Raw genomic sequence first — 13,062 nt, forward strand, 5'->3', positions numbered from 1 at the left:
CCTCTTTTCTTTTTTTTTTTTTCTCCTAGATTCTTGGCCTCAGCACCCGCTGCAGCTTTGCACCCCGGCTCGAAGCCCCTTTTCAGGGCACCGCGTCGGGGATCACGCTAACACCTGGGTAGGAAGCCAGCTGGTCCCAGTTCTATCTTTTCTTTCATCCTTCCAAATTAGCCCCCCACCACTCCCCCCTACCGTCCACCCTCCCAGAAAAGGTGCGGGCGATCACACCTACTTCAGTGAACACACCAGCCTTCCATCAAACCTCTGCAAATCCCCGTTCCCCCAATTCTCACGCGAAAATTTTAGAAGAGAAAATAAGTCTCCACTCCCCATCCCCTCACCTCAAACACGCACAGTAAAGTTCGTGCTTCATTCCTATGCCAGAGTTTGGCAAGCTTACCTTCGAAATGCCAAAATCAAATAGCGAAAATCATTTCAAGCCATCGGTTTAACAAGCCTTCTCGAAAACTGGAGTACGATCCTTCTATATTTAATTATTACACACGACACAAATGTGTTCCACTGAAGGGACACAGAAACTGCAAAACAGGGACAAAGGGAGGAGGTAGTTTCCTTTGTTTTTCAACTGAAATTATTTAAGGCGATTCAAGATGCCCCCACTTTTTTTTTTTTTTCTGATCAACTTTGCATTCGTTAGCATATCAAGCCCAGATAGAACCTGAGCAATGCAGATGGCCGCTAGAGCAAGTTCCACAGGCAGTGTGTGGATGGGCCACTGGGACAGTTGGCCTGTTCAGCAGAGACTATCAGGGATAATATTACCACACTAAGCGGTCAATATTACAGCGTTCTTCCTTGGCCTCTGGCCTCTAACGCCTCCCTGGAAAGGGCCATCTGCCATGATAATGAAAAATCCTAACTCGGCTACGAAGTGAAGGCACTCAACTTCTGGCTGCCCTAAGAAAAACAAAGTAAAAGTGGCCCCTATGGAAATCGAATCTTCTAGCAAAGCTGTGACCATTCAAGGGTGTTACCAGCAGCAAGGAGCTGAAAAACATCCAACCTAGATACCCTTCCCACTGCTGACCTCGGGAACCACCTCGGTATACAGAGGGGCTCCGAACATTCTCTGACAAAAGTGATGAGAACTAGCAAGTGTCACCTACTTAAAAACTATATACACAAACTATACATATAATTTCTAATTCTTCTCGTTAAAAAAAGAAAAAGCAGCAGTAGTAAACTTACTCTAAGCACAGCACTAGGTGAACAGTTTGGCAAGTAAGAACTTGCTAGATAACGTTCAGAGAAACGTATCTGTTATTTTAATTGATTGAATAAAAACAATGCAACTAACATTCAGTTCTGTGTTAATATATATACTATTTTGGACTACTCCATGCCATTTTGGCTGCTCCTTTGCTGTCTCCAGGCACTAGGTCTTTTTACCACAAGTCATCAAATACTGGTATAAAATAGAAGGCTTTGGGTAGAACTGTTCAAGTCATAGATGCCTTTTGCTGAGAACTTAATGCCCAAGACCCCAGCAGTTCAAACCTGTCATCTATGGAAAAAATTCCATGTACAACCTCAGTTGTCATGACTGGTCTCTTAGGAAACCACAGTCTAAACCACAAAAGAACAGCATAGATTAATTTTTCTATGGTTCTGCTCTAAGGTCATGATGCTTTGGATACTGTGCTCTTCTAGAACGGGAAGACTTGATTTGATACCCTGCAGTTGTTTTACAGGGTTAAGACAAGATTTTAAACGATAATACAATTTAAATTGGACTACAAGAGCCATTCTAATAACTAGGTAACTAAAATATACTAAGAACATTAAAAATATTTCAAGGACTATTTTTAAGAATAAAAATGATATCTAAATAGCAACAAAACAAAATGTTCTATATGGTGGATGGCATAAAAGGAAATAAGGAAAAGTGTATATTTATACAATGTCTACAAGCCAGGGTTCAAAAGTTCTAGACTCAGGAAGGTACTACACACTTAACTAAGCAGTGCAAAGAAAGGAGAAGATAGATTTTCCACCCTCAGTGACTATAAATGTAAAATAAACAAAGTCACTAAAACCCAAATAATTTCAACCTAAAAGAAATAACAAATATTAAACCATATATATATAATCAATTATAAATATTCACAAGTGATTATTTATAAATGGCTACAAGAAGAGACACTAGTGAGATTCATCTAGGAAAGTATATTTGACCTTTGAAAAAAATATATTTTAGGACAAAGCAAGGAAGCACTCCAGAGAAACTCTAAGTTATCGTGGTCAAAATTAGAGCTTTGGAATCTGCCCGGTAGATGCTCATCTTCCTGAAAGGGAAACTGAGACTTTGTTGAGTGGGCAGACAATATCCTCCACAGCCCAGCTCAGCTGGTGGGTAAAGCTGTGGGAATCTGACCCAAGAGCAGTCAATCCACAGATAGGCCAGTGACCTATGACATGGCTGGAACTGAAAAAATGAGCAGAGCCAATCAGATCCTCACCCCTGGGAATCTGATTCAGAAAACTGAACCAGTTAGGGAAGGGGCAGAAACTGCAAGAGTGCCAGGGGTAGAACTGAGGCCACAAAAAGCCAAAACCATACGCAAGCCAAGGTTATGAGGAAGCAGAAACTATGAGTAACAGGAAGCTGACTGGCAGCAAACGGAGAGGCAAGCAGATGCCAGGAGCGGGTGCGAACTTGGCGGGGACATGATGGAGTCCCTGAAGCTGCTCTGGCTCTTCAGACTGACAACAGCCCCTCTGTGTGTATGGGGAACCAGCCCCACCCCTCGTTCTTCAGATAGCTTAAGTGAATCTGGACTTTGCAATCCAAGGGACAAAATTGAACAGCCAAACCGATCTGGCTCCGTATTTCAGCTCTCCACTGACTAGCCACATGGCTTTGGGCAAGCCAGTTAACCTCTCTGAGTCTCAGACTCCTCGCTGACTGTCCTAAGTATATCTATGGTACTCCAACCAAAGTGCCCCACTCAATAAATGGCAGCTATTATTATTGTTTTCCCAGGTTTTATAGTGGTGGTTTGTAGACTTCAGCAGATATACTGTGTAAATAACTGCTATTAGTAAGGCTGGCTGATCATCAAAGAGAAGGAGCAAGGGAGCAGGTTGAATGGACAAGTAAAAAAGACCAAATTTAGGTAAGGAGAGCCTGTGTCTTTGAGAACAGTTTGCTGAATGGCTGAATGAAGATGCTTTCCAAGGCTTAATCCTAAGAGGTTAAAAAAAATGTCTGACAGAAGGTCTGTTTCAAGAGCCTAGGTGAACTCAAGGTTTTCTCCCACGTTTGTTTTTGTCCTGTTTCCTTTAAAGAGGTTGTATGTTGGACCAGGGCCATTTCTGTATGAATGGGAAGACTGTGCGTGCTATCAGAGATCACACTGTGAGGCAAGAGGAGGCTATGAATGAGGCTAATAAGGACAGTGCCATCAGTACATGCAGGAGCCTGCAGCCTCGTGGAGGAGATGAGATTTCGCGACTCCCAAGTGTTTGTAAAACCACAATTTGAGAATCTGAATTGAGAAGATATCTGTCCCATAGAAATATTTTGAAAATGAGACTTTCATTTATAAATTTCACATCTCATTTCACTTTCACAACAACCCTATGAAGTTGGAAGGGTTATTAGGCTTCATGTACCAATGAGAGGAAAACAAGTGAAGACTCACTGACTTATCCATAGAGTTAGGAAGTAGCAAGCAAATGTTCAAACCCAGACTGAGTGAGGGTTAAAAGATCCTGTCCTGTGCTCCTTCAACACTATAAAGCTGGGACTCAAAAAAGCCTTATAAATAATGCTCCAATTCCCAGGTGAGTACTTGTAACCCCTACAGCACTGAGTTGCTGGACACGAATAATGCAAGGCATTAAGTGATAAGTGCCAGCCAGTGGTACAGACAATTACACACTGTGCAAGTCCACGGCAGGGTGAGATCAATACAGGATATAACAAGGGCGTGGGGAGCTCAGCTGTATAAATGTTTTTGTTTGAGGGACATTCAGAAAGAAGCATTCTGCAGATGAGAAAAACAAAAATGTGTGTGTGTGTGTGTATGTGTCTGTATAAGAGAGAGAGGGGGGTGGTATGAGAGAGAATGTAGACGTGGGGTGACTGCTGTTGAAATCGTCACTTACCAATAAACTCCTTAAGGCAGAAGGAAAATCAAAAAAAGGTAGGGGGGGCCCCCATTCCAACATGTATTGCTGAGCCTCATATAGGAAAGAAAGAAGCCCTTGAATAAAATTACTCAAAGAAAGTGTGGTGGGAGAGCTAAACTTTGAAAGAAGCGGGCAGAATGGGGGTTGGGGAGGTTGTGGGGTGTAGAGAAGATGTCCAATGAGATAAGAATAGAATACCTCTGTCAACGAGAGAGCAGACCTGTGGTAGGTTCTAATCCTCGATTGGTGCTAAGGCATTTCAAGCACGCTTTTTTATTTGAGTCACATTAAAAACAGAAAATAAGAGGGGGGAAAAGTTATCCAACATTACTTTACATTACAATATTTAAGGAATAAAATATAACCACATAGTAGGTGTTAGTGTAAGCAGTTCAAACTTAAAAAAATGTGTTTACATTTGAGAGTCTCTACGTCTAAAATATAACAAAAGCCTCTAGCTCCCAGCAAAGCAGGAAAAAAAGAAAAAAGAAAAATATGAGGTCAGCAGATTCTTCAAATTTCTGTTCTTTCTTGATACAAAATACAGTTGATAAAATATCCTATTTCTAAAGGAGCAGCAATATTTTCTATTATTTACTATTTTGCTTTTTAAAAATTCTACAATCTTATTCTAGACCTAAAGTCTCCCCAGACACATATAAAATCACATGTGTATAAAAATGAAACTACTATAATAAAATAAAACTATAGCTCTATAGCTGTAATCCTGGAAGACATATAGAACAGCATAAACATGGCCAAATCTGATGAGTCTTATCAGAAGCAATATTCTAATGATTCTTAAATTTATCCTGGTGAACAAAATAGAAGAAATGGGCTTTGCCCTACTGCAGCTTGTCTGTATGGACTAATAAATGTCATTTATTGAGTAACTACTATATTCTAGGCATTTTTCTCAGCAAGTTCCTCTCTCCTGCCCTCATTCTCTCTCTTTCTCTCTCCCTCTCTCTCTCTCTCACACACACACCATGAGAGAATAATAATGAGCCCATTTTACTAAAGGGGAAACTGAGGCTCACTGTTAGCCTTCCCTGATGGTTCAGGCTTAAATAACCTTTCCAAGGCCACAGATCCAATATATGATGGAGCTGAGATTTGAACTTAGGTCTTTCTGAATCCAAATTGCCTACCCCCAGTGATACTCCTGATGACTATTATTACTATGATCTACAGTTCAAATCCAAACCCTGTGGGGAAAAACCTAAGAGCCCAAGCCTGGGTGTGCATCTAAGCTTCACCAATTACCAACTACATGACTTGGGCAAATCACTCTTTAAAAGATAAGAAATTACACTGAATTTCCATTCAGTTTATTACGAAGACAAAGTTTCCAATATTAGATTACATACTTAATGGTACAAATACATATTCTGACCCAACCTAGCTCCTATATCTTATTCAATTAATGGTTGCTAAGATATAACTCCTCTTACAACCACTAGTCTTATTCTCAGGGATAGCTGGTAGAATGGAGTTGGGAGAGCAGCAGAAAAGAACCTGGGATGGTGATTACATAAAAGGTATTTCCAAAATCCTGAACTGAAACTGAGAATAGAATTTCCCTCACAATCTAGTGGGAGACCATATTCGAGATTAGCTTCATTATGGGACTCATAAATGCTTATCAGACAACTAACATCCTAATCGTCATTTAGGATATTTATTTCTGTGGCACAACATCCTCTAAATTTCAAACAAATAATTTATACTTAAAAAAATTTTATGTATAGCCTATCATAAATTAGTTACTTCCTTGCTCTTGCAGATTAGTTAATAAAATCAAAGCTCACTCAAATTCTTGGCATAGGTTCTCTGTAAGTTAAATTTCTTTCCTATGTTTTTCTATAAAAATAGGAAAAAACAGTCTGTAGTAATCAGACTATGTATAAAGGATAAGAGCTGAAGTGAGGCAGGGAGGGGGTGATGTGCTATGGAAACAGCTAATTACATTCACCTCTTCCTACATGACTTGGGAAGAGACAGAAAGTACTTAGGAAGTCAACAGAATTTGTGAAAAACTAGAGCCAAAAAAAAAAAAAAAATCTCTAAATCATGAAAAACAAAACTTAGATCTGGAGTAACCATCACCTTTCCATAGGTAAAAATCAACTGTTTGAATGAAAATTTGGAGAGTGCAGACTGAACAACTACCTTGGACAAACAAAACCCTCATATAAGCCAAGAATGACAAAAGGCATAAGACATTCCTAAATCCTGGGAGACAAACAACGTCTATGCAAAACCTGGGATCCACAGCACAGATTAGGGTTTAAAGCATTCAAAATACAGAAGAAAAAAACAATAAACTCACAATCACTCACAGTTTCCTTTCTCTTTAGTTGCTAAGAAGACCATTAAGTTAATTTTACCTGAAGAGGAGGATAACAGAATAATAAGTGAGAATGCTAAAAAGCTTTCTATTCTCCACTAAATTATAAATGTTAAGTTTCGCATAAGAAAATATGAAATTAGAAGTAAATTTCTATTCAGAGGGGGTAGATGAAGACAAACTTTCAAGTAACAGCATGTTTAGTTAAGAGTACTGCAATGGGCTACATAATGAGCTTATAAAAATTCCCTACCCTGAGTGTCTTTAAGAAATGACTAGTTCTGGTTCTCTAATACACTTAACATATGGGACAAACAGATGACAGACCTGTGGCAAATTGATACTCCCCAAGCGAAGAAAAGGCAAAGGAGGAAACTCTGATATCGTCATGACAATGTGACTGATCATGACGTCAGCAGTTCCTAATTCCAAACTATAAAGAACACTCCCAGAATGCTGACAGCACCCTAAAAAGATCCTCCCAGAACCACCCTTCCTTCACCTCCCAATCTAATATGTAATCTACTGGCAGATGTGCTGAAGTTTCAACTAAGGGATTATTAAACGTTAAAATCCTGTGAAAAATTCTTCTAAATTGGAGGAAGCACTAGAAGGAAGAGGTAGATAATTTCTGAGGACATTTTTCAGACCTATATGTTATAGTGGGCTTCCCCAGTGGTTTAGCAGTAAATGACCTACTTGCAATGCAGGAGCCTGAGAAGATGAGTTAAGATCCCTGGAGGAGGGCATGGCAACTCACTCCAACATTCCTGCCTAGAGAATCTCATGGACAGAGGAGCCTGGTGGGCTATAGTCCATAGGGTCGCAAGAAGTCAGACATGACTGAAGCGACTTGGCAGGCAGGCAGGCATATATTATATTATTTTGTTATATTTTATTATATTATTAATATGTTACAATTTACAAAATGCTTTATTGTACATCTCATTAAAGTCTCAGGGAAGGTGGCAGGGCAGGCATGATCCACTTTTTTTGAACAGCAGAGTGAGCCTCAGGTAGGTTAAACAATTTGACTTAGGTCATGAAGCAGGACCTCAAGGTTGGAAAGAATGATTAAATGCTAGTTCCCATGCCTGATATATAATAATCACTCAAGAAATAAATCAATATAGAATGAATGCACTGTCTCTCCTTCAGTTCAGTTCAGTTCAGTTCAGTTCAGTCGCTCAGTCATGTCCGACTCTTTGCGACCCCATGAACTGCAGCACGCCAGGCCTCCCTGCCCATTACCAACTCCTGGAGTTCACTCAGACTCACGTCCATCAAGTCGGTGATGTCATCCAGCCATCTCATCCTCTGTCGTCCCCTTCTCCTCCTGCCCCCAATCCCTCCCAGCATCAGAGTCTTTTCTAATGAGTGAACTCTTCGCATGAGGTGGCCAAAGTACTGGAGTTTCAGCTTTAGCATCATTCCTTCCAAAGAAATCCCAGGGCTGATCTCCTTCAGAATGGACTGGTTGGATCTCCTTGCAGTCCAAGGGACTCTCAAGAGTCTTCTCCAACACCTCAGTTCAAAAGCATCAATTCTTCAGTGCTCAGCTTTCTTCACAGTCCAACTCTCACATCCATACATGACTACTGGAAAAACCATAACCTTGACTAGACGGACCTTTGTTGGCAAAGTAATGTCTCTGCTTTTTAATATGCTATCTAGGTTGGTCATAACTTTTCTTCTAAGGAGTAAGCGTCTTTTAATTTCATGGCTGTAGTCACCATCTGCAGTGATTTTGGAGTCCAAGAAAATAAAGTCTGTCACATTTTCCACTGTTTCCCCATCTATTTGCCATGAAGTGATGGGACCAGATGCCATGATCTTCGTTTTCTGAATGTTGAGGTTTAAGCCAACTTTTTCACTCTTCACTTTCACTTTCATCAAGAGGCTTTTTAGTTCCTCTTCACTTTCTGCCATAAGGGTGGTGTTATCTGCATATCTGAGGTTATTGATATTTCTCCTGGCAATCTTGATTCCAGCTTGTGCTTCTCTCCTTGGACAGCATGAAAATAAAAGTGAAAGTTGCTCAGTTGTGTCCAACTCTTTGGGACTCCATGGACTATACAGTTTATGGAGGTCTCCAGGCCAGAATATTGGAGTGGGTAGCCTTTCCCTTCTCCAGGAGGCCTTCCCAACCCAGGGATTGAACCCAGGTCTCCCACATTGCAGGTGGATTCTTTATCTGCTGAGCCACCAGGGAAGCCCAAGAATACTGGAGTGAGTAGCCTATCCCTTCTCCAGCAGATCTTCCTGATCCAGGAATCGAACTTGGGTCTCCTGCATTGCAGAAGGATTCTTTACCAACTGAGTTAGCAGGGAAGCCCCTGGACACCATGACTGATAATAAATTAAATCTATCCATATTTAGCCATTTCTTTTAGAAGGTTCTTTATTAAACAGCCTCCAAATCTGAATCTATTCATTATATTCCTACCCCAGGACTTGAATCTGCGTCTTCTATAGATTGTATACAGCTTTTTTCTGTATTCTACAGTGTCTGACCCATAAAAGTGAGGGTGGAGTCATCTTACTTTGAGTCTTAACAATCTTGTAAGATTGCTTAAATAGTCTGTAAATCTCTAATGAGTTCCTTAACCCACTGTCCTACACATAGTACGTTCTGCTGGAGGTGTGAATGAATGAGGAACGATAGCTTTCCTACACAGTCACACACAGGGAGAGACACACAGAAACACACACACAAATGACAAATGATGAATTTCATCCTCTTTTGAAAATGATCATGAGGTGAAACTAGAAAAAGTTGAATGTGAGAAATGGAAGGATCAAAGTTTAAAGAGTACATTTTACAGGTTATATTAAGCATGATAAATTTGCATCCTAATCTTTCGATCACTTGGGATTCTAAGAGAATGTTGCATTTTGCATTTGTATGTTACTTATTAAGGAAATGGGATACTACGATCAAATGGTTTCTCTCTTGACCTCAACTATTACTGTCAGAATAAAAATTGCTTTACTTTTGAAGGGAAAGTGAAATGTCCTACAAATCTCTGAGATCAGTTTCTTATAAATATTTGGATATAAACTGTATGTCATGCAGTCTAAGATGACACTGATTATAATATGCTTAACGACTACTGAGATACTAACATTTGAAAAAAATGGACAACAGCAATTACAGAACATCATAAATTGGAAGATGCATCCTGATTTCAGCAATGCTGAAATGTGAAAAAAGTGAGCACTAGAATCTGTTCAGAATGGCACACAGGTACGTGAAGACAGTGCATGGATACCGTGCACACACATGTTCATCTTACAGCTTAGCTCCAGAAATACATTTTTTCAAACACTCATTTTTAACCTTCACAAGAACCCAGAGCCACTAGGTGATTGCAAGCAAATGACTCACACAGTCAGTTTTTCCAAGACCTGACTGTGTCTTACTAGTGAGCACAGCCTCCACGAGTCAGAATGAGAAATTTTACCCTAATGTCACAAAGGAACAAACAGAGCTGTCAGCTTCCTTCTCAGCCACCCCACCTCCTAACAATCACCTCAACTTCTACCCCTAGTGCTTTAGATACACAGCACATTTATATAAGAAAAGTGAAAGGAGATGAGCTTAATCTGTAGACATTTATCAGACTTCTCCACTCCACGTCTTGTTATCAGTGCTCTAAAGCTGTCAATTACAAACAAAACTTAAAAACATTCATCCCAAATGTTACTTCTTTACCAAGTTTAAGTCACACAAATGCATGCAAGTGGACACAGGCACACTCAAAAGGTTGTTCAGGGCTGTTCTGGCACTTAGCATCAATTCCAATCTAAGAGTCTACCTTTTAGCAAAGCCTGGAGTAGTAATTCTCAGTCGCCCAGCGCTTCCATTTGGAAAAGTAATTTTTATGTGAATCAGGTAAATCGGATAGAAAGACATATCTAAAATGGTTATCACAACTCTTAAAATTGATATGAAATTACAAAGTGAATCAAAAGCAAACTTAGCAGGTGAGATGACTCAGTTATAGAAAAATATATAAATGGTTCACACTTAGAGCAATGACTGTTAGTAGCTGTTGGTATCCGAGGGCTCAGTTTGTTCAGGAATCAGACAAGTCCCATTTCCTCCTCCTTCCTCATGCACCTTTCCTTTTAGTCATTTCATTGCTGATGTGAAGATAAAACGGATAGGAAAAAGTGAAACAACTGGTCAACTTATTAATTCACTTGAGGTTGGCCAAAATGTTGGTTGGAGGTTATCTATGAATTTCATTTATCTGTAACGTCTCCCTTGTTATAAGAGAAAATTATAATTGATTTCACACTGAATATTACCTTATAGAAATTATTAACACATCCAACCACCAATATATTCTAAGCCCCTAACTCAGGACCTGGCACACACTAGGCATTCAAATATTGGCTTAATGAATAAATAAGCAATATGTTTAAAGTGCATGAGAATCCTTTTGAAACAGATATTATCATGTCCTAAAGTACAACCAGCTTATGATTTTAAGATATGCTAATTCAATGACAGATTATAAATTTGAATTTACTAGCTAAACTTCTTCAGTATTAAAGAATATCATTCCAGCTTCTGTAATGCATGATTTCATGAGTGATTTGAAAATATATTCTATTTAGGGGCTCTTTTAAGAAGTTTTAGACTTCATTTAAGCTATTTACTAGGGACATCATTTAAGTAAATCAGGGTACAAAATATTGCAAATCATGGTAGAGACTTTTTCCCATTTCTATACCCTGTCTCCTTTCTTTTTTAAAAAAAAAATACAATTTAAGTTTTGATAATTACCAAATTTTTAAAAAGCAGATATACAAACTCTTATAATTGAAAATCACGTAGAATGTTTCATTCTATCACATGACACTTAAATTATATCACTAAATAAGAATAGGCAAACTGTTCATAATTGTTGAAGATATTGCCTCTGCTGCTGCTGCTTCAGTTGTGTCCGACTCTGTGCGACCCCATAGACGGCAGCACACCAGGCTCCTCCATCCCTGGGATTCTCCAGGCAAGAACACTGAAGTGGGTTGCCATTTCCTTCTCCAATGCATGAAAGTGAAAAGTGAAAGTGAAGTCACTCAGTCGTGTCCGACTCTTAGCAACCCCATGGACTGCAGCCTACCAGGCTCCTCCGTCCATGGGATTTTTCAGGCAAGAGTACTGGAGTGGGTTGCCATTGCCTTCTCCAAGATATTCCCTCTACTTGAGTGTATATTTGAAATTTTTCATAATTAAAGTATTTTGAGATGATACAGTATACTAAACGCCTCGTGAGGTTGGTTTTCAGAGGACTGCAGAAACCAAGGCAAATTGATTCTTGGTGCTCCAACATCTAGGAAGTTTTCTTTTAAATAACTACTCTGTCTCTCCACTTTGCTCTTTTCTCCTAAAAAGAGAAAAACATTTAAAAAGTTGATATATGAGACTATAGCCTGAATAGTACAAGAGTGACAGCAAACCCGTTGGAAAATGCTATCTAATTCCAAGTGATGAAACATATCAGGATTCAGTCAGTTTCTACAGTCGACAGTGAAAATGCCCATCTTCTAAATCAGCAGTGCCCCAATGGTCCTTATTGATTCTCTTTTCATTTTCATCCTTACTGATTCTCTCATTTTCGATATTTTATATCCATTAGTTTCCTCAAACTAGAACTGCTGGAATCTCTTCTGTTTCTCCCTCTAACCAGTCCTTATTTGTTCCAAATTGATGTCTACATTGCTTCTAAAATACTTTGTTATGACCTCTTTGGCCATATCCCCATACTTCCTAACTCGCCCACATCAAGTGCAATTTCTGATCATCCCCGGTAAAGCACTCTTTCTAACTCCTTTCCTCCTTTACCTCTCTTCCGGCTACTATTTGTGTTTTGGCTGCAGATGAACTCACTCTTTTCTGGCTCTGAGTTTTGCCAGGAAACAGCCTCTGTTTTTCCATCAGCCAAACCACATTCATCCCTCCCTCTGTTTGCTCTGTTGAAATCACAGCTCATGGTCCACCCCCTCTGAGTTTTTCCTACTTTCATCTATTTTCCAAGACCTCTCGCTAAATTTTCTAAGGACTGTATTAAATAAATGCCTAAGTTAGGTCAACCTGATGTCTTTACATTTTAAACTCCTCTACTGATGAAACCATGACCAAGATTTACCATGTACTCTCCACTATTTACTATGTTAAAAGGCATCCTGTGAGCACTCAGCAAGTACTCATTGGCCTGGCTTCATCATAAATCAGTTGTTCTTAGTCTCTTTTCCAGTCCAGCACACCTGAGGAATACTGTATATTCCCATCAGTCACTGTGGCTTACTTCTATATGATTCTGTGTCAAAAAGGATGAGGATATACACTCCCATCCTTATCTGAAAAACAGTTACAAATAATGAACCAGAGAGTAAGTTATAGGAACCCAGAAAACACAAGCATTTAACTTCAGCTCTACTTATATAGATAGAGATAAAAGAGATGGGCTTCCCTGGTGACTCGACAGTAAAGAATTCTGCGGGGCAGGAGCTGCAGGAGACACAGGTTTGATCCTTGGTTTGGGAAG

General features: G+C 39.5%; 1 protein-coding gene across 8 annotated transcripts in view; it reads right to left on the bottom strand.

Annotated features, from left to right (window-relative positions):
- Positions 1-13,062, bottom strand: part of RBMS1 (RNA binding motif single stranded interacting protein 1) — a 221,469-nt gene that overhangs the window by 133,009 nt on the left and 75,398 nt on the right. Inside the window, exon 1 of one of the 8 annotated variants that reach the window (XM_040229220.1) lies at positions 401-1,026. The exons of the other annotated variants lie outside the window; for them this stretch is intronic. The gene's annotated coding sequence lies outside the window, so the exon portion shown is untranslated. Of the gene's footprint in view, positions 1-400; positions 1,027-13,062 lie in introns of those variants that run through there. 8 annotated transcript variants of the gene reach the window in all.

Source organism: Oryx dammah, unplaced genomic scaffold (assembly GCF_014754425.2).
Source record: "Oryx dammah isolate SB20612 unplaced genomic scaffold, SCBI_Odam_1.1 HiC_scaffold_27, whole genome shotgun sequence".
In the NCBI taxonomy this organism is placed as follows: domain Eukaryota; kingdom Metazoa; phylum Chordata; class Mammalia; order Artiodactyla; family Bovidae; genus Oryx; species Oryx dammah.